Genomic DNA, 23461 nt, shown 5'->3' with positions numbered 1-23461 from the left:
TATATTTAAAGCATCATACTAAAAAAGAATGCATCTCTGCCAGTGGAGTTGGATTGTTCTTCTCATAGATGCTAAAAAAGCTTCCGAACAACAAAGAGGATAATCGGAAATATGAAAGACATACCTCTGAGCAAGGGAAATCAATCACTTGCCAAATATTGATCTGACAAGGCATTAATTTCTGGACTATATAATTATATAAGGAATGTCTAGCATGTGTGTGTGTAAGAGAGAGACAGAGACAGAGATAGAGACAGAGACAGAGAGGGGTCTTAATATGTATGATATTTCTGTGTGTGTCTGTGTCTGATTTATGTATGTGATGTGTCTTTCTATGTGTGTGATGTGTGTGAAATGAATGTGTATATCATGTGTCTCTGTGTGTGATATATGTCTGTGTAGTGTGTGTGTGTGTGTGTGTGTGTGTGTGTGTGTCAGTGAGAGCATGCAGGCATGCATGTGGAGATAAGATACAATTATCCAGAGTTAATTCTCTCTGTCCACTTAGGTTCTGGGGATCAATCTCAGACTGTCAGACTTGTGTAATAAATGCTTTAACCACTGAGCCATCTCACCAGTTCCAGGGGGATCTGATGCACTCTTCTTGCTCTCCCTGGGCACCAGATATGCTTGTGGTGCACAGACATGCATTCAGGCCAAACGCTCATTTTTAAATGGTGTCTTGCAAGCTCAGTTGGTACAGCATGAGTCTGTAAAGGAATTAATTACATCATTAATTTTTTAAAAAGCAGGCCCTCCATTAATGCTGAGAAGCATCTGATACATTGAGACAGGGCTGTTTTCTTGCTCTTCCTTCTTGTCCCACAACACTTATGGGACCAGGACAGCTTCTTTCTGCCTCTTTTCCAACTGTTGTTACCCCACCCTCTACCCCGGCTCTGTTTTCTTCCACTAAGGTAGAATTTCAAAACCAACAGTGACAGTTTGAGGAATTTGGGCACAAGCCAAGAACACCTTGTATCCTAGTGTCTGCTCTCCATGAGTGGAAAGATGCATGCCATCTAGAGAACCCTTAGAGCGTCCTGGGATTGCAAGGGGGAAAGAACACTGTGGAAGGGAAAGCCTTCTTCAGTCTTTGATGGTGTGTTATTGTTGTTTTGTATTGTGTGGCTTTTGTTTTGTTTGTGGTTTTGGTTTGTTCTGGGTTTGTTGTTGTTGTTTTGCCTTGTTTTTTGCTTTTCTGACTTTACCACCAGCTCCTGCTGGTTTAGAATTCGGTTGGTTTTCCTTTCAGGGCACCACTTTTCCTTTATGGTCACTCAGCCCTGGGGAAAGACTTTCCATCATCTCTGCACACAAATCCCTCCCTGACAAGGCTCCACACGGTGGGAACTGCGTTTCTGTGTTTACTGGTGGGCAGCCACTGACTCTCACGTAGGGTTCAGCAAGGTTTTTCTGGGTAGTGTGACTTATTAAAGAGTTTGTGTTTTATCAAAACATAAATAAGTATAAAGAGATCAGGTCCTGACCTAACTACTGCTGTCTACTCTCTCTCATCCCAACGAGGAGGCCAGTGTCTGCACAAGCTAAATATCTCTTCCCCTGCTGACACTTTTCTCTCTCCTCTGATTCCACTTTATATCCATATTCACTTCCTATTTATTCATCTCCCTCCTCCCCTTAGGCCTAGACTGAATGAGGATAAGGCTAGTGTGTACCAGCCCTATTAGAGCGCCTCGAGCACAGAATACCCTCTATACACAGTTGTGTGCTCAATTCTAGACTGTATGTGCTGAAAACCACATGCTTCTTATGGAGGGTGCCAGAAATAAAAACCATGCCACCCGATAAAACTATAGTGAGCTTTCCACATGTTCAGAGGCATATTCATGGGTGCTATTATTAATTCTTCATACCAGAAAATAACTCCCACATGAACATTTGCTAACTAGTCTTCTGCCCTTTTCCCCAGTAGAGTTGAACTTCTCTGTTCCGTATCCCACGTTGGATACAGATATAGACTTCTGAGTATCATTAAATTTGACCATATAGACTTTTCACAGGCAAGTGTCTCTCGGGGCAGCTTGGGGATGACCTTCAAATCAAAATGCGTTCTAGAAACCAACCTCCTGTCTGTCCCCCTCCCGTCTCTGAGGACTATTTGCTCCCTGATGGCTGTACAATTCCCCCAATTGCTTCAGGAAATAAAGCGAGCTTCTGGCACTTTTGAAAGGTCCTATGAGTGTTCCTCTGTCTCCACATCCTCGCCAGCATCTGCTGTCACCTGAATTTTTGATCTTAGCCATTCTGACTGGTGTGAGGTGGAATCTCAGGGTTGTTTTGATTTGCATTCCCCTGATGATTAAGGATGTTGAACATTTTTTCAGGTGCTTCTCTGCCATTCGGTATTCCTCAGGTGAGAATTCTTTGTGTAGCTCTGTGCCCCATTTTTAATGGGGTTATTTGATTTTCTGGAGTCCACCTTCTTGAGTTCTTTATATATATTGGATATTAGTACCCTATCTGATTTAGGATTGGTAAAGATCCTTTCCCAATCTGTTGGTGGCCTTTTTGTTTTATTGAAAGTGTCTTTTGCCTTACAGAAGCTTTGCAATTTTATGAGGTTCCTTTTGTCAATTCTCGATCTTACAGCACAAGCCATTGCTGTTCTATTCAGGAATTTTTCTCCTGTGCCCATATCTTTGAGGCTTTTCCCCACTTTCTCCTCTATAAGTTTCAGTGTCTCTGGTTTTATGTGGAGTTCCTTGATCCACTTAGACTTGACCTTAGTACAAGGAAATAAGAGTGGATCAATTCGCATTCTACATGATAACTGCCAGTTATGCCAGCACCATTTGTTGAAAATGCTCTCTTTTTTCCACTGGATGGTTTTATCTTCCTTATCAAAGATCAAGTGACCATAGGTGTGTGGGTTCATTTCTGGGTCTTCAATTCTATTCCATTGATCTACCTGTCTGTAGCTATACCAGTACCATGCAGTTTTTATCACAATTGCTCTGTAGTAACGCTTTAGGTCAGGCATGGTGATTCAACCAGGGATTCTTTTATCGTTGAGAAGTTTTTGCTGTCCTAGGTTTTTTGTTATTCCAGATGAATTTGCAAATTGCCCTTTCTAATTCATTGAAGAATTGAGTTGGAATTTTGATGGGGATTGCATTGAATCTCTAGATTGCTTTCAGCAAGATGGCCATTTTTACTATATTGATGCTGCCAATCTATTGCAAACTCTGGAAATCAGTCTGGTGGTTCCTCAGAAAATTGGACATAGTACTACCGGAGGATCCCGCAATACCTCTCCTAGGCATATATCCAGAAGATGTTCCAAATGGTAATAAGAACACATGCTCCACTATGTTCATAGCAGTCTTATTTATAATAGCCAGAAGCTGTAAAGAACTCAGATGTCCCTCAAATGAGGAATGGATACAGAAAATATGGTACATTTACACAATGGAGTACTACTCAGCTATTAAAAAGAATGAATTTATGAAATTCCTAGGCAAATGGATGGATCTGGAGGGCATCATCCTGAGTGAGGTAACCCAATCACAAAAGAACTCACATGATATGTACTCATTGATAAGTGGATATTAGCCCAGAAACTTAGAATACCCAAGATACAATTTGCAAAACACATGAAACTCAAGAAGAATGAAGACCAAAGTGTGGACACTTTGCCCCTTCTTAGAATTGGGAACAAAACACCCATGGAAGGAGTTACAGAGACAAAGTTAGGAGCTGAGATGAAAGGATGGACCATCCAGAGACTGCTGCACCCGGGGATCCATCCCATAATCAGCCACCAAATGCAGACACTATTGCATACACCAGCATGATTTTGCTGAAAGGACCCTGATATAGCTGTCTCTTGTGAGGCTATGCCAGTGCCTGGCAAACACAGAAGTGGATGCTCATAGTCAGCTATTGGATGGAACATAGGGCCCCCAATGGAGGAGCTAGAGAAAGTGCCCAAGGAGCTGAAGGGGTCTGCAACCCTATAGGTGGAACAACAGTATGAACTAACCAGTACCCCCCCCAGAGCTCGTGTCTCTAGCTGCATATGTAGCAGAAGATGGCCATCATTGGGAAGAGAGGCCCCTTGGTATTGCAAACTTTATATGCCCCAGTACAGGGGGGGAACACCAGGGCCAAGAAATGGGAGTGGGTGGGTAGGGGAGCAGGGGGGTGAGGGTATAGGGGACTTTTGGGATAGCATTTGAAATATAAATGAAGAAAATACCTAATAAAAAATTGGAAAAAGGAAAAGAAAAAAAAGAAAGGCTCTATGAGGTACCTGGTCAGCACTTTCAATCTGTAATTATAAGCATTCCCTGATAGCTTTCACCTAATACTTCTAAGGTATGATTGAAAGTAATTGATGGTTCTGACGTAGAATCTTCAAGGGCCACCATCAATGAAGGCTTAATGTCCCTTGTGATCTTGGAGAAGTTGCTCCAAGCCGAGAGGAAAGCTAGTCTTCCTCTTGAAAGTACTGACCAGGTACCTCCAGGAGCTCACTTATTAGAACGTAGTGAAATTCTTCTAAGAACATTAGAGCTTGTGAGACTCAAGGACCAAATTTACCTCAAACCCTCATTTGCATACTTGCTTTGAGGGAAGTCTATTATGGTATGGCCTGAATATGTCACTTTGGAAACCTTGCTTCTAATGATCAGATACAAAAAGTTGAGAAGCTGTCAGCAAAAAGATCATCTGCTCACCCACTCCCTTCCCATAGGATATGAATGTGCCCAAAATATAGCACACAGATGAAAGAACTATTTTGAAACAGAGACAAAAACGTTTTGACTCATGAAAGGAATATCTATGATGTTAGAGGTTTTTTTTTTTTTTTTTTTTTTTTTTTTTTTTTAAACACAAAGAATTACCTCCCCTTTTTGTTTTTGTTTGTTTGTTTGTTTGTTTGTTTGTTTTTAAACAGTCCCACTTGGTCGTTAGTAATGATTCTCTTTGTTTTATCAAATTTATTACAGTCATCAGCTCTACAGTCTCCTTCCTCAGCTTCCTTTAACAGTTCCATGATACTTTCCTGGTATATACTGTCCTTACTGAAAGCCATTTCATTCCCTTCAGTAATGTTAGCATTTTGTCTAAGCTCCGCCCCACAGTTACCTGGCAACAGTCAGATGTGCCTGACTCACTATAAAAGGGGTTGCTTGCCCCCTCCTCACTCTCTTGCTGTCTTGCCTTCTTGCTCTCACTCTGTCCTCTAGAACCTTCCCCCTTCTCTCCCCACTCCCCTCGCCCCACTCTCTCCAGGAGCTCATGGCCAGCCTCTACTCCTCTCCTCTCTCTCTGCCTTTCTCTGTCTCTACTCCCCTCCTAGCTCCCCTCCCCATGCCCCGAATAAACTCTATGCTATACTATACTATCATGTGGCTGGTCCCTCAGGAGGAAGGGATGCCTCAGCGTGGGCCCTTAGAGGCACCCCTTTCCCCCATACCTGACTACCCCTCCACCAAACAAATTCCTTCTCTCCTTATCTTTTTACAAAACACAACACATACTCTTCCAATAAACATATACTATAGAACCTTCGTGATAGCCCATCATGCATGCTTCAGTCATGCATTCACTCAACAAATGCTATGATGGATCTCCCTTTGCCCAAATTGGTAGAACTGAACACAGAAAGCAGTCCATGAAAATATATCTGGAAAATGTCTTTAAATAATTCAACTTTTTTATTCTTATATGTAGAGAATGTATCTAACAGCTGCCCCCAAACAAGCCCCATTTCCACATACCTTCATGTCTTTTTCTTTAATTCATTGAGTCCAATTAACACTGCATCCACCAGTATGGAGTCTGGGATGGTTTGAATGAGAATGCCCCCCCCCTCCTCCATAAGGGTCAGAGGAAGTGGTATTATTAGGAGGTGTGGCCTTATTAAAGTGGGTGTGGTCTTGTTGGAAGGAAGTATGTCATGGGAGTGGGCTTTGAGATTTTCAGAAGCTCAATCCAGGCCTAGTGTCACTCTTCCTTCCTGCTGCCTGCCGAATCAGATGTAGACCTTCTCCAGTGCCATGTCTGGCATGCATGCCACCATGCTTCCTGCCAAGGCAATAACGGACTGAACCTCTTGAACTGTAAGCCAGCCCCAAAGTGTACTGGCTGGTTTCGTGTGCCAACTTGACACAAGCTGGAGTTATCACAGTGAAAGGAGCCTCCCCTGAGGAAATGCCTCCATGAGATCCAGCTGTAAGGCATTTTCTCAATTAGTGATCAAGGGTGGGAAGGCCCATTGTGGGTGGTGCCATCTCTGGGCTGGTGGTCCTGTGTCCTATAAGAAAGCAGGATGAGCAATCCAGGTGAAGCAAACCAGTAGGCAGCACCCCTCCATGGCCTCTGTACCAGCTCCTGCCTCCAGGTTCCTGCCCTGTGTGAGTTCCTGCCTGTCCTGACCTCCTTTGGTGATGAACAGCAATGTGGAAGTGTAAGCTGGATAAACACTTTCTTCCCCAGCTTGCTTCTTGGTCATGATGTTTTGTGCAGGAATAGAAACCCTGACTAAGACACCAACTAAATGGTTCCCTTTATAAGAGCTGCTGTGGCTATGGCTTTTCTTCACAGTAATAAAACCCTAAGATGGGATCTAGTTGGAGTTTTTACAGCAAAAGCCTCAGGATTCAGTGGCCCAAACTGGCTGGACTCAGCCACCCACACCCAGTATGCCAATCAACTCAGCACTCAGAATTCAGGAGACAGAGGCAAGCAAAGACCCTGAGTTCGAGGGCAGCCTGATCTATAGAGTTCCAGGACAGTCTGAGTAGCAGTGCAAAGCAGAGAGGGACTTATCCAATGTGGGCCACAGTGGGAAGAGAGACAAATGCAGGGGTCCAGTGACCCCCCCCCAAGTCCAGTGTTGGGCTGTTGACATGATGTTTGCTGAGCAGAGGAAGAACTGGACACAGACAGGAGTGTGATTTACTAAGCAGGATGTTCTGGTTGGCCATGTCTCAGTTATCCCTGCCATGACTGTGATGTTCTGTGATGCTACCTCCCTTTCCTGGATAACGGCCTTCATGTGGAGAGGGCTCTGTTCTGTATGGTCCTGCTATTCCAAGAGTCCAATGGGACTTAAGAGGAAAGGTTAAGAGCAATCAGGTGATGGCGTCTCATGCTTTTAATCCCAGCACTTGGGAAACAAAGGTGGATGAACTCCCTGAGTTTGAGGCCAGCCTGGTCTACAGAGTGGGTTCCAAGACAGTCAGGGCTACACAGAGAAACCCTGTATCAAACAAAACAAAGCTAAACAAAACAAAACCAAACCAAAGCAATGCTATCTCTGTGCTTTCAGTTAAACAGAAAGAGATAGAGCGATGACAAGAAAAAGAACCAGAGGAACCAGGCGTTTACCCCATGTTTAGTTGTCTTTTGAGCCAAGTGAGGAGTCGGTGCTTTTCCAACAACCGAAGCTTCTAAGTGCCTGTTTCAAAAGCACAGCATATTAACATTTCAAGCTACACTGAAATTCTTAGTTCTTGGGGACTCCTCATTCCCTGTGACAAATGTATTCCACTGATCTAGTGGATTGGGTATGACTCTCATTAACTCCTGGACTCAAATACAACCAGACTGGGAGAAGATGGACAGAAGTCAGGAACCCAAGTCCAAAAGAGTCATGACTTCAGAGAAAGAGAGCTCTGCCCTCTTCTAGTGCAGCAAGAGACCCTGGGACTAGCACCAGGCCTGGTTACAAGTGTTCCAGAAATAGTTCACCCTCCCTGTTCCCCAGCTTGCTAGCTGGCCCAGCAAATCCAGCTCAGCAGGAACCTCCCAGCCCACAGTGAGGCTCTGGCAGACCCTCTCTATTCACAGTAGCACACCAGCCCAACCAGAAGCCAGTCTTCTTGTGAAGCGCATGATCTCTCATGCAACCGAAAAAGCACACTCCCTCTGAGCTGGCTCAAGAGATGTCAATTCAGACAGAAGCCTACCTGGAAAATACAGAGCGTGAAAAGTGCATTCCGGGCTTCACCTCTCCCCCAAGCCCATATTTAAGAGTCAGCGTCTTGTGTGACGCTAATGATTATTAAATCAAAAGGCGTTCATTTAATGGAGCCGTTTCAGGATCCAACAGTAAATTGCCTTCTGCTGCATAGCTCTGGGCATGAAATGATTACAGCACAAAGTCTGAGCCTCTGCTGCAGCGTGAGGCAAGGGTGGCTGGGAAATTGTTTTCCAGTTTGCAACGCCAGCAAAAAAAAAAAAAAAAAAGAGTCTCTGAGGGTTTTATGTCCTCTGCCTCCAACACCATGTCATGCACAATCATTTTGATATAGAGTCTAGTGTCCAGATATAGGAACCCAACTCCAACTCAGGGTAAAGAAAGAGACCTGCATTAGGCAGCCGTTCTTGAAGCTTAAACAGAGAATGACAGTCTGCAGTGACTAATAAAGCATGGAGAAGGACAAAGACTCAGCTCAGAGCCCTTGCCACAGGATGACAGGGAACACATCAAATAGGCTGCAGCCTGGAACTGGTCCCACACTCTTCCCTTGGCTAACACCAAATGTTACAAGGCACTGATCACACTTCAGGCTCCAGGTACCCTGTTAACACTTTAACGGAGAGCCCTCTGCTTCTTTCGGTCTTCTCAATACCCTCTACTAAGGGGTGCTATCATTGAGCCCATTGTACTGGCTATAAATTGGAGCCTCAGCAAAATTAGTTTGAAGCAGGTCATGGCTAGTCAGTAGTGAAGCTAAGATTCAGATCCAAGCCTCGCCAGAGTCTTTACTCACCATGTTGGTTGATCATTATCTCCAAAACCCTAGTTAAATGAAATGGGTCATGAATATAGCTCTGGGGGGGAGGGGGTGTGTAGTTCTTATTGCAAAAAAAAAAAGAATAAGAATCTGATAATGGGCCTAAAATATAGTCATCACCACACCACTCCGTTGGCTTCATAAGATCTGAAGTTAAGCAATCACATCAAGTATTTCTCCCCAACAGATGACAACCCATCACACTGGATTTTGCCAAACTTTAAAAGCCAGAAAGGAAACCTGGATAGGTTCTTCCTGTTCAGAATTCTACCTTGGTGAGGAGGCTAGGCCACTTTCTAAACTGTCCACTGCAGAGCTGTATTTTAAAAATATGGGTTTAAACTCTCAAGGAGCCCACTAGCCCTAACCCTAACCCTAACCCTAACCCTAACCCTAACCCTAACCCTAACCCTAACCCTAACCCTAACCCTAACCCTAACCCTAACCCTAACCCTGACCGTGGAAGCAAACAGTTCAGAAATATTCAAGAGGATGAACTGTTCAAGCATGAGTAGCCTAGTAATCTAGATGCACGGTATGTCAGAGGACCCCAAAGGGAGACTGTGCTACTTTGCTATGTGAAAGACCAAGTCACAGAAATCATCCCACCAGGCTCTCGCTCCTGTAACTGACTTGGCATGAGTAAATTATTTTAATCATAATTGTTCCGGAACCTTGGGTGCCCATGGCCAAAAGTCCTGTGAAGAATTTAATCAAACCATGGGCATTGTACCAATCAACCCCTTGGGAAATTTCTAGCATAATTCTGAGGGTTAGAGATTTCCTCCTTGCAAATGAGATGGGTGTTATCTCGAATTCAGCATATAGTCTCTCTCTCCCGACAAGTCCTGCTCCATTAACTTTTAGATGCTCCTTTTATTATTCAGTTTATAGTTTTAAACTTTCAAAGCCTTATCAGATGCCCTTTGAAACAAAATGCATAACAGATTTATTTTTAATGCACGAATAAAGACCTTGAGAGGACAAACAACATATTTAATGATAGGAAAGTGCGGTGTTGCTAATGAATGGTTCTGTTCTCCCAATAATGCCCCAAACTAAAGCAGTCATTCCTGCAAGCCTTGTTTTGCTTTAGAAATTTACAGTGTAGCATTTTCACATGTATTATATCTTATTTCGTCCTTCTGACAACCACACACCGAGTGGGTTTAATACCTCATTTTAAATTAACGAAAGACTATGGCTCAGAGCATTGAAATTGCTGCCCCAAGCTTATATAACCAGTAAGGGATGGGAGTCAGAGCCAGAATTCTCTCTCTCTGGTTTTCAGCCCAATTCAACTAACTCCTGTTCTCTTTCCCCTCACCTCTCACCCCCTATCCCCTATCCCCTCTCTCTCCTCCCTCTCCCCTCTTTCTCCTCTCTCTTCTCTCTCTCCCCTCTCCCCCTCTCCCCTCTCTCCTCTCTCTCCTCTCTCTCTCCTTGTTCTCTCTCTCTCACAATCTATCTATCTATCTATCTATCTATCTATCTATCTATCTATCTAACTAGATAGATAGATAGTAGATAGATAGCTTAGGTTTTCTTTCTTTCTACATCAATACTCTTTGATCATCTTTGGGTCCCAAGTTCCTTAACATTATGATGAAAGATAGGGATCTTTGTTTCTAGAACATGTTTCTATGTGCATTCAGATCCATTAGTGTACTTAATTTCAAGGGATTTCTAGATCCCCTAAGCCCAACTTCACATGCACTATAGATTTAAAGATCCAAAGGAATCTTGCTTACACTATTGGCCACCTAGAAGAGCTGTGGCATCACAGTAACCCCTGAAACATGGCCTCTAATGTAGAATCGGAACTGTGGTAGGCATATATGTAGGCTGAAGGACTGAGACAATGAGTAAATGAATAAGTAGATCCATTTGAGAATGCAGCTCAATGGAGCTGAAAAAGTGGCTCAGCAGTTAAGAACACTTGTTGCTCTTGCAGAAGACCTGATTCGGTTCCCAGAACCCACATGGCAGCTCCCAACTGTCTGTAACTCTATTTCCCTGGGATCTGATAATGTCCCCTTCTGGCCTCCTTAAGAACTGCACACATGTGATAGATAGATGATAGATAGATAGATAGATAGATAGATAGATAGATAGATAGATAGATAGATAGATAGATAGATAGATATGTGTGTGTATGTATACACACACATGCAGGTAAAATGCATAAAATAAAATAAGTTAATTTTTTTTATAAAAAAAAAAGTCACCTGGAGATTCGTGTCCTACCGTCAGCACACTGGGAACATCCTTATCCTCTCTCTTACGCAACACCTGGTTAATAAGCTGGGAGCAGTATGACTAGATGGGACACTTGCTAGTCTGATGATGTTTAATATATCCATCAACAGAGCTGATGGGCACAGTGTCACCTTCCATATCCAGAACGACATGGATACTGTAACCCCCATCTAAATACCAGTGAGAACTTGGAACTGCAGAACCTAGGAGAGAGGCTCGTGTAACAGATTTGGAAAGGAGGCCTGTGTTTTTCTGCCTGAAATTAGTGTCTAGTTATCATTTAGATAATTTTAAACTAGTTTTTCCTAATCTGCAGCTTTTAAAATAAGAGCGACGACACTTCCATTTCTTTTCGGACATCTGGGAGGAATGCCTACTTACTTTCAATAACCCAGGATTCTATTCTGGGGAGGAACATCAGCGGCTTCCCATTAACTTTGCAGGTCATATGTTTACAGAGAGGGAGACATTTCCCTGGCCAGCTTTACTCGGGATGCTAAAGTGTAAGGGTTGGCCAGACTCATGGCCCTGGAGAACAAGGTTCTATAGCAGGCTCTTAATCTGCTCTCTTCTCCTCCCTGCACCAGTCTCTGCATGCATGGGAAGATTGTAATTAGTGTCTTTTGTGGACCATAAAGCAGGTAAGCAAAACAAGGAAACAGAATTATAGTATAATATAATGGCTTCAAACTTTGTGCATCGCAGGCACATTTCAAACTGACTTCACTTAAAGGCAACAGTCTATTCTAGGGTTATATCTCTAAGTATATTAATTCTCAGCCATAAAACTCCTATGTGAGGGCAGGTGCTTCATACATGGAAGCGTGCAACTCTATAATTATTAGTATTGAAAGGCCATTGAATATTTTTCTATCAAGGATGTTTCCCCTTTTGGATTCCACATCCTGGTGGTGGAAGAAAAATGGGATCAACATCTCCTTTACTCATGACCTTGTGGGACTCCTTGCATCTCAGAGCTTCTGCAGAAACCAAGGGTGCTGTGCCATCCTGTGTCTCCACACCAAGAACACAAGCTTTCTTCCATCCACACTTCGGGAGTCGTGAACGGGACATCAGTATTTAATATGCGGGAACATTAATCCTAAACAACTAAGTTGTGCCAATTTTTTTTCATTCACTTGGTTTGATCTAAACATGCCGCCTTTCCCACTTTCATTTACCTTGTTCTGCGTTTGTTAGGTTAGCTCATACAGCAATAACTTCCTCAGGGCATTTTCACATAAGCCCTGCTCTTATTGGTTCCACTCTCCCATCCTCTTCCTGTGTCCCCCACCCCTCTTGTTGGACCAATGTCTTCCCCTTCATAGGCCCCGTTCACTTTCAATCCATGTATTTCACATCCCTATTGCCCCTCCCCATTCTTTAGATCTCTTCTTCCTTTCTCATAGTCTGCTTGCTAGTTTTGTGACCTCTCCCAAACATGGCCATTGAAATTAAACCAAAGAGCTCCATATGGTGGGCATATTTCATTAGCACAAATTAATTACACATAATGTGATGGTTTATATATGCTTGGCCCAGGGACTGGACTATTAAGAGGTGTGGCCTTGTTGGAGTAGGTGTGTCACTGTGGGCGTGGGCTTAAGACCCTCATCCTAGCTGCCTGGAAGTGAATATTCTTCTACTAGCAGCCTTCCAAGATGTAGAAATCTTAGCTTCTCCTGCACCATGCCTGCCTGGATTCTGTCATGTCCCTGCCTTGATGATAATGGACTGAACCTCTGAACCTGTAAGGCAGCCCCAATTAAATGTTGTCTTTCGTAAGTCTTGCCTTGGTCATGGTGTTGGTTCACAGCAGTAAAACCCTAAATAAGACACACAGTAATGGGTTACATTGTGACATTTTCATATGTACAACACTATAACACTTTTTTGTTTGTTTGTTTGTTTGTTTGTTTGTTTTTGAGGCAGGGTTTCTCTGTGTCCTCTAACTCAGAGATCTACCTGCCTCTGCCTTCAGTACTGGGATTAAAGGTGTTCGCCACTACCTCCTGGATTACACAACACTTTTTTTTTAATGGCTGTTGAGTTCATCGTGCATGTAAAGTAAGAAACAGAGCTGTGTGGTGATGATAAATGCCCTTAATCCCAGCACTCAGGAGGTAGAGGCAGGCAGATCTCTGTGAGTTCAAGGTCAGCCTAGTCTACAGAGGAGTTCCAGGACAACCAAGGCTATACAGAAAAAGCCTGTCTCAAAAAAACAAAAACAAAAACAAAAAACAAAAAACAAACAGAGAGAGATAGACAGATACACACAGAGAGAAACAGAGAGAGAGAGAATAACTCACAATTGTCACATAACTGTTTTATGCCACTGATGCCTTCTGAAGTCATCTACTTTTTAAGCAATACATTTAACTCCTTTTAAAAACCAGGAAATTGAGCCACAGAGAAGCTATATTCTAGTTTCAGAGTCCAGCTCCTGTCTCTCCCTACATCCCCTGAACATGAGATCATGTCCGACTCATGGTTGCCGCTGCTAACCACATGATGAAGACTTGATCTGCTTGGCAGGGGTCATCTGCATGGAGCAGCATCCAAATGTTGACTCCAGCTAGTGGTCAGGGCCAGGAAATAAGGTAACTTCCTCCTAAGAAAAAGACACAACAAAACAATAGGCCAAAACAAGCAACTTCCTTGTCCCAGCAGTGAGAAAACCAAGTTAAAGACCAGAGAGATGAACCGCTGGCCAGCAGTCGGGACTTTTGTCTCCTTGCCTTTGATTTCACTGGTGTTATTGCTTTATGGTACTGGGACTTGAATTCAGGGCCTTTGCACACGCCAGGCAAGTATTCTGTCACCTAGCTACACCCTGCTTTCTCCCTCAGTTTTAATAGGTAAAGAAAGCTGACTCAGAAATGAAACCCTAGATTTATTTCCCGTTCCCATAAGACCTTTCAAGATGGGGCGGATCTATAGCTTGATGTCTCTGGACCCTCTCCCCTTTCTATAGGCTTTAGCTTAAAGGATAGCTTCCCCCCTGACACAAAGTAGACTATGAGACAAAAGACCAGACCCTAAGACCTTTCTGTGACCATGGAAAGGCAATCTGAGCGCCTGCAACCCAAGCCTCACTGGTTCCTGCAGCATTTGGCTGCCCCAAGGTGAGTCTTAGGAGGTCATGTCCCTATCAAGACTCTTAATGAGATCCAGATAGTGCAGTGACCCTGCTGTCCAGGATTAGACCTTGGAATCTGAAATACTCCAGAAAGATATAGTTTCTGTCCTCCCCACCAAGTAAACAGCACATGGCATCGGCTTCCAGCAGGCGATGACACACATTCACAGGGTAGCAGTTGAGGAGCTGTGTTTATCTGACACTTAATACCCAGGAAGGCATTGGCTATATGGGGATTCCCATGCCCAGGTAACCTAACCCATGGACTCGTAGCTCCATCATTTATTCAGCTGTCACCACCTCTCCAGCCTTCAGAGGGCGGCCAGTGGTTCCAGACAGTGATCCCAGTCTCTGAAATAGAAAAAAGATGGCGTGTTGAATGTAAGCCAGCCACTGCAAGAGAAAGGAGCATTTAAGAAAGTATGTTCTGTGTTGAAAAGAGAGATAGCTTGATAGGTAGGTAGGTAGATGATAGATAGGCAGGTAGACAGACAGACAGACAGACAGACAGAGAAAGCATGATAGGTAGGTAGGTAGATAGGTAGATAGATAGATAGATAGATAGATAGATAGATAGATAGACAGACAGACAGACAGACAGACAGATAAAGATACGTACATACATGCACACTGTGTATATATGTGTATGTGTGTGTGCGCACACGTGCACATGCATAAGCATGCAAATGTAGCTGACTATATGTACATGTATGGAAGCTATGGGAGAATATGAGGTGTCTTCCTAAGTTGCTCTTTAATTTACTTTTTAAGATAATATCTCTCACTGAACCTGTAACTAGCTATCCACTTAGGCCAGACTGACTGGCTACCAAGTCCTGGAGATAGGCCTGTCTCTACCGCCAGTACTGGAGTCACAGACATAGGTGGCCAGGCTCAGGTTTTGCACAGGTGTTAGGGACTCAAATCAGGTCCTTGTGTCTTCACAGCAAGCACTTTGATCCACCACACCTTCTCAACAGCTCTCCCTCCCTCCATATTTGAGACAGGATCTCACTCTGCAGCCCTAGCTGACCATGAACTCACTATGGAGACCAAATGTAATGGCAATCATCCTGCCTCTGGCCCCTAAGATTCCGAGATTCCGGGTGTGCACCACCATGGCCTGGCGAAATGTCAACTTTAAGAAGCCATTTTCACAGTCTTCAACTGAAAGGAGTAAGGCACTAGAGAGATGGCTCAGCAGTTACAAGCACTGACTGCTCACATGGTAGCTCACAAAGGTCTATAATGGGATCTGATGCCTACTTCTGGCATACAGATACACATGCAGATGGATCACCCACATACATACATAAAGATAGATAGATAGATAGATAGATAGATAGATAGATAGATAGATAGATAGACAGATAGATAGATAGATAGATCTTTTAAAATTGGAAAGAAATAAATGGTCAGACCAGAGGGCAACAGAGAACAGGACAGGGACCTGCATTCTAACACCTGCTGGGAGTAGGTAAGAGACCTAAACCATCAGGGGCCCTTAATAGGCATCATATGACCAGTCCTTTGTGTTTTTTAAATTTCTTTTTATTATTGAATATTTTCTTAATTTACATTTCAAATGTTATTCCCGTTCCAGGTTTCCCCTCCCCAAATTCCCCTATCCCATCCCCGCTCCCCCTGCTTCTATGAGGGTGTTCCCCCACCCACCCATCCACCCACCTATTCCCACCTCCCTACCCTGGCATTCCTCTACACTGGGGCATCAAGCCTTCACAGGACCATGGGCCTCTCCTCCCATTGATGTCCCACAAGGCCATCCTCTGCTACATATGTGGATGGAGCCATGAGTCCCTCTAAGTGTACTCTTTGGTTGGTGATTTAGTCCCAGGGAGCTCTTGGGGACCTGGTTGGTTGGTATTGTTGTTCTTCCTATGGGGCTGCAAACCCCTTCACCTCCTTCAGTCCTTTCTCTAACTCCTCCACTTGGGACCCCATGCTCAGTCCAATGGATGGCTGTGAGCATCCACCTCTGTATTTGTCGGGCTCTGGCAAAGCCTTTCAGGAGACAGCTAAAACAGGCTCCTGTCAGCAAGCACTTCCTGGCATCCACAATAGTGTCTGGGTTTGGTGACTGTATATGGGATGGATCCCCAGGTGTAGCAGTCTCTGGGTATCTGCTCCACATTTTGTCTCAGTATTTTCGCCCATGATTATTTTGTTCCCCCTTCTAAGAAAGACCGAAACATCCACACTTTGCTCTTCCTTCTTGAGCTTCATGTGGTCTGTGAATTGTATCTTGGGTATTCCAAGCTTTTGGGTTAATATCCACTTATAAGTGAGTGCATACCATGTGTGTTCTTTTGTGATTGGGTTACCTCACTTAGGATGATATTTTCTAGTTCCATTCATTTGCTGAAGAATTTCATGAATTCATTGTTTTTAATAGCTGAGTAGTACTCCGTTGTGTAAATGTACCACATTTTCTGTATCCATTCCTGTGTTGAAGGACATATGGGTTCTTTCCAGCTTCGGCTTATTATAAATAAGGCTGCTATAGTGGAGCATGTGTCCTTGTTATATGTTGGAGCATCTTTTGCGTATATGCCCAGTAGAGGTATAGCTGGGTTCTCAGGTAGTACTATATCCAGTCTCCTGAGGAATCACCAAACTGATTTGATATTACCAGTCTTAATCGAGCATGTCTAGCATGAGCCATCAATGTAACCATGAGCCAATCATGAACACCCCTGAAGCTGCCCTCTTCCAAAGCCAAGGTTAAAAATGATCAACATGTATGTTGAAATCCTCAACTTTGCAGGAACAGGACAGGAAGAGAGTGGGCAGAAATGGCAAAGGGAGACAGAGACTCAACCTTTAACAAATGGGAAGAAAACAAGGAGGAAAAAGCTAAGCAGATTCAATGAGCAGTCTCAAAAACAAACCTCTCTTCCTTCCATTATTACTGCTTTGTGCGGGGTTTGCACAGCTAGACAATCTCCTGTCTGCTTCAAAAATCAGACAGGATAACAGGAAATGGTTTGGGATTCCACAGTGATTATAGCTACTTAAGAATGACTTACCAAAAAACTCTCTCAAACAGATGGTATGGAGCATTTGATTATGGGCTTATCCTGCAAGGCAACAGAGAACATGTCTTTCTCTATGAATATAGAAGGGAAATGCAGAAAAGGAGGGGGATACCCTGGCAACCTTACCCAGCCCCCTTTCATATCCACATCATAATTAGGATGGCCCTAAATGAGTCTCTGCTTTACACGTCGTTCAAAACCAAGTTGTATAATGTCGACGGCATGAATTCCCAGTGCGGAAGGATACTGAAGATCTTGCAGCCTAAACCTCTTACTTTACAGATATGGAAATGGAGACGTGAGAAAGTAACAGATTTGCCCACGGTTTCATTATAGCAAATGTGGGGCTTGGGTCTCCTAACTTAAGCCTTTCCCATTGGCTTTTATACAAGCTAATATTCACTCAAAGGGAAACATCAAAATCTGTTAGCACCATTATTACTAAATTAGCACCAGTCTGGGCTGAGCAATTATCAGAACTTGAAGCTGATGGGTAATGCCATTTGGGTCCAGTTAACGAGCCAAAAGCTGAGTTCCTTAATAACATTTAACATTAATCAGCATTTGGCTTCGGTTTGTGACAAGCGTTTCCAAAACATCGCAGACAATTACAATATTCTCAGCTTTGCTTAGTGTAAATACGGGATGAAAGACAGTCAAAATTTCCTAAATGACAGTCTCCAGAATGGAAATAATGAGTCCCACAGAGAAGGTACAGTGTGTTCGTCTTTCCAGCGAGCCAAATATAATTTGGGAACTAATGAGGTCACCAAGAGCTGATAGACATCGAAGCTTCTGCTGGGTGAAAATGCAAACACCTCTTTCTACAGTGGGAGAGCGGGATCAGTGGGAGACACTGAGCTTCACACCCACCCCCATCCCCACCATGCCGTGGGCAATGACACAAAGGAGAGGTTTTCCTGAGTGGGGTACGATGCCCCACTCAAAGTGAGAAAACCAAACACTGGGAAGACTTGGGACTCCCTTCATGGTGCATGGTGCTGAGAAGATAGCAGAGCAAAGGAAACCAGAACAACACTGGTGGTTGATCTGAGGATAACTTCTTCACAGCTACACTCCAGAGCTGGGGAGTGGCGGGGGGGGGGGGGGGTGCGGGGGGGAGAGGGTCGGGGGAGAGACATTTTTATTGGACTCTCCAGATTTCCTGGAAACATTCATCTGTGGCTTTAGTTATTTATTTTTTCGTTTTTTATTTTATGGTACAAGCAAAAACCCAACTGTTGTTAGCATTGGGTTTTCTGAAAGCCAGAATTGCTTCATTAACTGGTCTTAAGGTGGCATTACCTATGAATTACCTAGTTTTATATGAATGAAAAAGATGTCAACCCATTAATAAGCATTGGTACCCTGTTGAGTGCCAATGTTTATTGAACTCCACCAAATGCCTGAAGCAATGGTACCAAATCCCACCTGTTATTTCATCCATTCCTCAAATACTTAAATATTCAGGAGTGCTAGCCATGTATGTGCTAGAACTCACTTATGTTACACTTGCCTATGTCACACACTGTTCAGGGTCTTTCAAATAAAGCAGAGAATGGAACAGGTGACAACCCTCTGTCTGTTAGGTAAAGTACCTTTCATTCATTAGTTCCCACCATATAACCACACTTCCAAAGATGTACTTGACTCAAATAATTAGCACCAGTCTGATGGCATAGCTCAGGTGGCAGAGTGTTTACCTGCCACACACAATAACCTGTGTTTGATTCCTAGCACTACTTAATAAAATGGGACATGGCGATACCAGCACTATTCATGAGAAGACAGGAGGATCCGAAGATAGTCAGTCTCCATTATGTGGTGAGTTTGAGATCCTGGCTAATAATAATAATAATAATAATAGAAGGATTTATTATTGCTCATTAATGAAAGAGTTTCCTGACCTGGCTGGACTCATCCACATGCATATAGCACTGAAAAGTTGCATATAGCTACTTGAATCCTCTGGCAGACAGTGTTCTAGTTTGTTCTAATGGCAAGGATGGGGTCTCAAGTTGGAAAAAGGATATGTACAAGGTCTCTTGAGGCCTAGGTTGAGAAGAAATGCAGTATTAATTTTTTCCACACTCTATCATCCAAAGAATTCCACAAGACCCATGCAGATGCAAGAGTAAGACAGCAGAATCCATTTCACAATGGGAAGGGTTGCAATATCACACTGGAAAACCCATGGATACAGGGATGGTCAGGAGCATCGTCTATCCTCTCCATGTGCAATGATAATAAAAACAGTGCTAGTCAATTTATGAAAACATTTCATTTGCATTTTCTAATAACCTTTAGGGGTAAATTTTATTACCAACTTCCATTCTTCAGGTAAGGAAATTGAAAGCATGTAAAGGTTAGAAAACTTGTGTAAGGTCTAAGGCGATGGGGCCAAGGTTCAAAACCAAGACTCTGTGCTTGTCATCCACGGTGTGACTCTCCAGACTGGCTATTCTGAGACATAGCCACCTCCTGCAAGGTACTTATTTTCCTCTGGGGATGGGGAGGTGTGTGTGGTTCATAGCATAAATGAAGAATTGGTAACAATACTGAATAACTATTGCTTAAAGTGTGATTGGAGATGAATAAAATATATCTACCAGTCACCAGTACCAAATACACTTCACTTATTTATACTTAAAAATTGACCGGGCGGGGGGGGGGGGAATTGACCAACAGCCAACTAGTGAGTCTAGAGAAGCCCAAGACAGGGACCAAGGTGTCTACAAAGAAGTCAGCTCTGAACTGAGTTTTGATGAGTGTCAACAGTGAGAAGCTATCAGGGCTACTTCTTATGGGATGACATTCCCTTGCCTCCATGTAAAAAGGACTTAGAGTAAACTTTAGTTTTTTCTCTGTAGCATAGTTATTTTCAGCATATGGCTTGATCAGCTATAAGCAATGGAAAACCTGACTAATTAAGACTTTACTAAAATAAGAATTTTTTTCTTTAAAATAAGAGTCTCATGTAGCCCAGGCTGGCCAAAATTTACTGTGTAACCACACATACCATGAACTTCTGATCTTTCTTCCTCTCTATCCCAAGTTCTGGGATCACAGGTGTGTCCTACTAAGCAGTTTGTGTGGTGCTGGGAGCTGAACCCAGGTCTTCACATGTGCTAAGCAGACTTTTTACCAGTAGAGCAGCTCCACTAACATAGGATTATTCTTGTTATTATTAGTCACACACACTAAGGGATATTCAGGACAGTGGTCCAGAGTTTCATAGGAACCAGGTGTTGTGCCAGAGGGAACAAGCTCTTTCTGCCTTTTCTGCCATTTTTAACACCATCTTTCTTGGTGTTACTATGGCTGGTATGTCCATCAATACTCTTGTGCTTTTCTGTGCAAGAAGTGGAAGATGGGAAATCCAAGATAAGTCTATCTACACATCAAATCTATGACTTCCACCTGTTACACCCTCTGTGCTCTCTTAGAATTCAGTAATACATAACCGCAAGGGAAGCTGGGAAAGCTGACGTTTGAACTTTCTGATTCCATATTATGGAAAAAGAACAAAGAACTCCATCAATGACTTTTGAATGATCAGCTCATAGCATCTACCTCAGCTGGCCCACCCTACCTGCTCCTCTGCTCCAGGAATCTGAAGTTGTCATCCAAGAACACTTTAATCCATTGATCTATGGCTCCACTCTCTCATAATTCCATTCCTCCTTCACAGACTATTGAAAATCTCCCATGAATCTTCCATGATCCCCATAACCTGAATGAACTATGTCTTCACTTGGGTCCCTGCAGCCCTTCCTTGGCTGTCCCTGTTCTAGCATTCAGCAGTCTGCTCCTACTGTAGTACACTCTTGGAGTCACAAACACGTTGCGTGTGTTTTGTGCTACCCTCAGCTCGTCAGACAGCTTCTGGCAAGTGTAAACAGTAGAAGGAAAGGAATCAAGTCCTATAACTTAGCACACATAAAGAACAAGGAGAAGGGGCTGGAGAGATGGCTCAGTGGTTAAGAGCACTGACTCTTCTTCCAGAGGTCCTGAGTTCAATTCCCAGCAACCACATGGTGGCTTACAACCATCTGTCATGGGATCCAATGACCTCTTCTGGTGTGTCTGAAGAGAGCGACAGTGTACTCATATAAAATAAATAAATAAATCTTAAAAAAAAAAAAAAGAAAAGAAAAGAAAAAGAACAAGGAGAAGAAACAGGGCCCAATTCATTTGGGATCTTTAAGGGTTTATTAGGGAGGAAATAGAAATTTTTCTGTATTTTCTTTTCCGGTCTTTGACTAATTCAAATGAACTCTGGCAAAGTCACTAGGAAATACCTACGAGGGTGATGAACTAACACAGGATGAGGATTCTTTCAGTGGGTTAATTTGTACGGCTCCATTTTAGAGTCAGTTCACAATGTCTAGTGATAAAGATGTTCTTTTCTAGTTCATTTAGGGAGAATATCTAGCGAGTGGGAAGCTTTGTGGTCTATTTAAGGTAGAAGAGAGGCGGTGGGCGATAAAACTCTTCCTGCTTCTGCTATTTCAAGTGCTCAAAGTACTCATCATACCAAAGTAGCATATTTGGGGATGCCCTGGCCTGATTGCCTTCGGAACCCATGAATGGCATCCCATGGATCATGATACCAGGAAGACCAGGAGGTTGCTGGGTACCAGGCTAGCCTTGTCAAATATGAGCTGACTACTGAATCCTCAACTAACAAGTTACGGCAGACATATTGGTTTCAGAAGGCCAGGATCAAGCTGTGGCTTGGATTCAAAATGGATATGGCTGAGGGTTTCACCCACCTCGTGAAAGGGGAAGGGTGACATGTTGTGTCACCAGGTCCTCTGGCCAGTGTGTCTTTATGAAGAACAGAACTGAGCAGACATTTCCAGCATACACTCTAAATTTCAGTCCGGCAAGGACACCACAGATGTTTATTGCTAATAACAGACAGACTCAAATATTCAGCTGATCTCCTTACTCTGCAAGTTTTAAAACCCCAAAATGAAATTGGATTGAAACTCACTGTGGGAAAAAGAATGTGTTTGACTTTAGGAATGGCAGGATTCAAGGTCCAAATGATGTTCTTAGAACCCTGACTCTCTCCATCCACACCCCATCTTTATTTGTGTTTCTCTGTTAGCTTAAGACTCAGCTCTCTCCATGCATTCTGCAAAGATAAAAGAAAACAACTCCAAAAGAAGAGGAGGAGGAGGAGGAGGAGGAGGAGGAGGAGGAGGAGGAGGAGGAGGAGGAGGAGGAAAAAGAAGAGAAAAAGCAAGCAAGAAACCCCAGTTTATATCACCTGTAGAGTTTATGATCTGAAATTTATGGAGAGTGGAGAGTCACTCCCCTCAGTAAACACATCAATATCAAATCTCATGAAAATTATATCGGCCTCTTTAGAGTTCCATACTTATGCCTAGTCAAGAGAATTGATTTCTTTGATTCATCTGGACATAGATAGTATGTTGGTAAGTGTCTTAGTCAGAGTTTTACTGCTGTGAACAGACACCATGACCAAGGCAAGTCTTATAAAAAACAACATTTAATTGGGGCTGGCTTACAGGTTCAGAGGTTCAGTCCATTATCATCAAGGTGGGAGCATGGCAGCATCCAGGCTGTCATGGCACAGGCAGAGCTGAGAGTTCTATGTCCATCCAAAGGCTGCTAGTGGAAGACTGACTTCCAGGCAACTGGGGTGAGAGTCTTAAGCCCACACCCACAGTGACACACCTACTCCAACCAGGTCACACCTATCCCAAAAAGGCCATACCTCCAAATGGTGCCACTCCCTGGTCAAAGAGTATACAAACCATCACAGTAAGATTCTCTGGTAAACTAGGAAATTCCTCCATTTAAAAAAAAAAAAAAAAGGTAGTTCTGGAGCTCACAGAATGGCTGGGCAGGTGAGAGTGCTTTCTCTCAACCCTGATGGATGACCAAGGACCTGGGTTTGATTCCTGAGACCCATATAATGAAAGGAAAGAGCCAATTCCCACAAGTTGTTACCTCAGCATATGTGCACATATGCACATGTGTGTGCATACTCACTCATATACACACAGTAAACAAGTAAATGCAATAAAAAAATTTAAGATAGTTTTGTACAGAGAACAGGGCAAAGATCCTAGGCAGACAGAGACCCTACCCTTCTGTGGCAAACAGACTTTATTTGCCAACTGTCTCATTATTTATGGATTCAGATATCTGAGAGTTATTGAGAATTCAAGTATGGCCTCGGGAATGTAGCTCAGTGA

At 43.3% G+C, this 23461-nt stretch overlaps 1 long non-coding RNA gene across 1 annotated transcript in view; it reads right to left on the bottom strand.

Annotated features, from left to right (window-relative positions):
• Positions 1-8085, bottom strand: part of LOC147002720 (uncharacterized) — a 46290-nt gene extending 38205 nt beyond the window's left edge. Inside the window, exons 1-2 of the long non-coding RNA XR_015048546.1 lie at positions 7944-8085; positions 576-710 (exon numbers count right to left, since the gene is read on the bottom strand). This is a non-coding gene — a long non-coding RNA (uncharacterized LOC147002720). The remainder of the gene's footprint in view (positions 1-575; positions 711-7943) is intronic.
• Positions 8086-23461: the final 15376 nt, after the last annotated feature.

The sequence above is a fragment of the Mus caroli genome, unplaced genomic scaffold (assembly GCF_978045245.1).
Source record: "Mus caroli unplaced genomic scaffold, Mus_caroli_1 scaffold_9, whole genome shotgun sequence".
NCBI classification, from domain to species: Eukaryota; Metazoa; Chordata; class Mammalia; order Rodentia; family Muridae; genus Mus; species Mus caroli.
The sequence above is the reverse complement of the archived record's forward strand: the minus strand, read 5'-3'. Positions and strand labels throughout refer to the sequence as shown.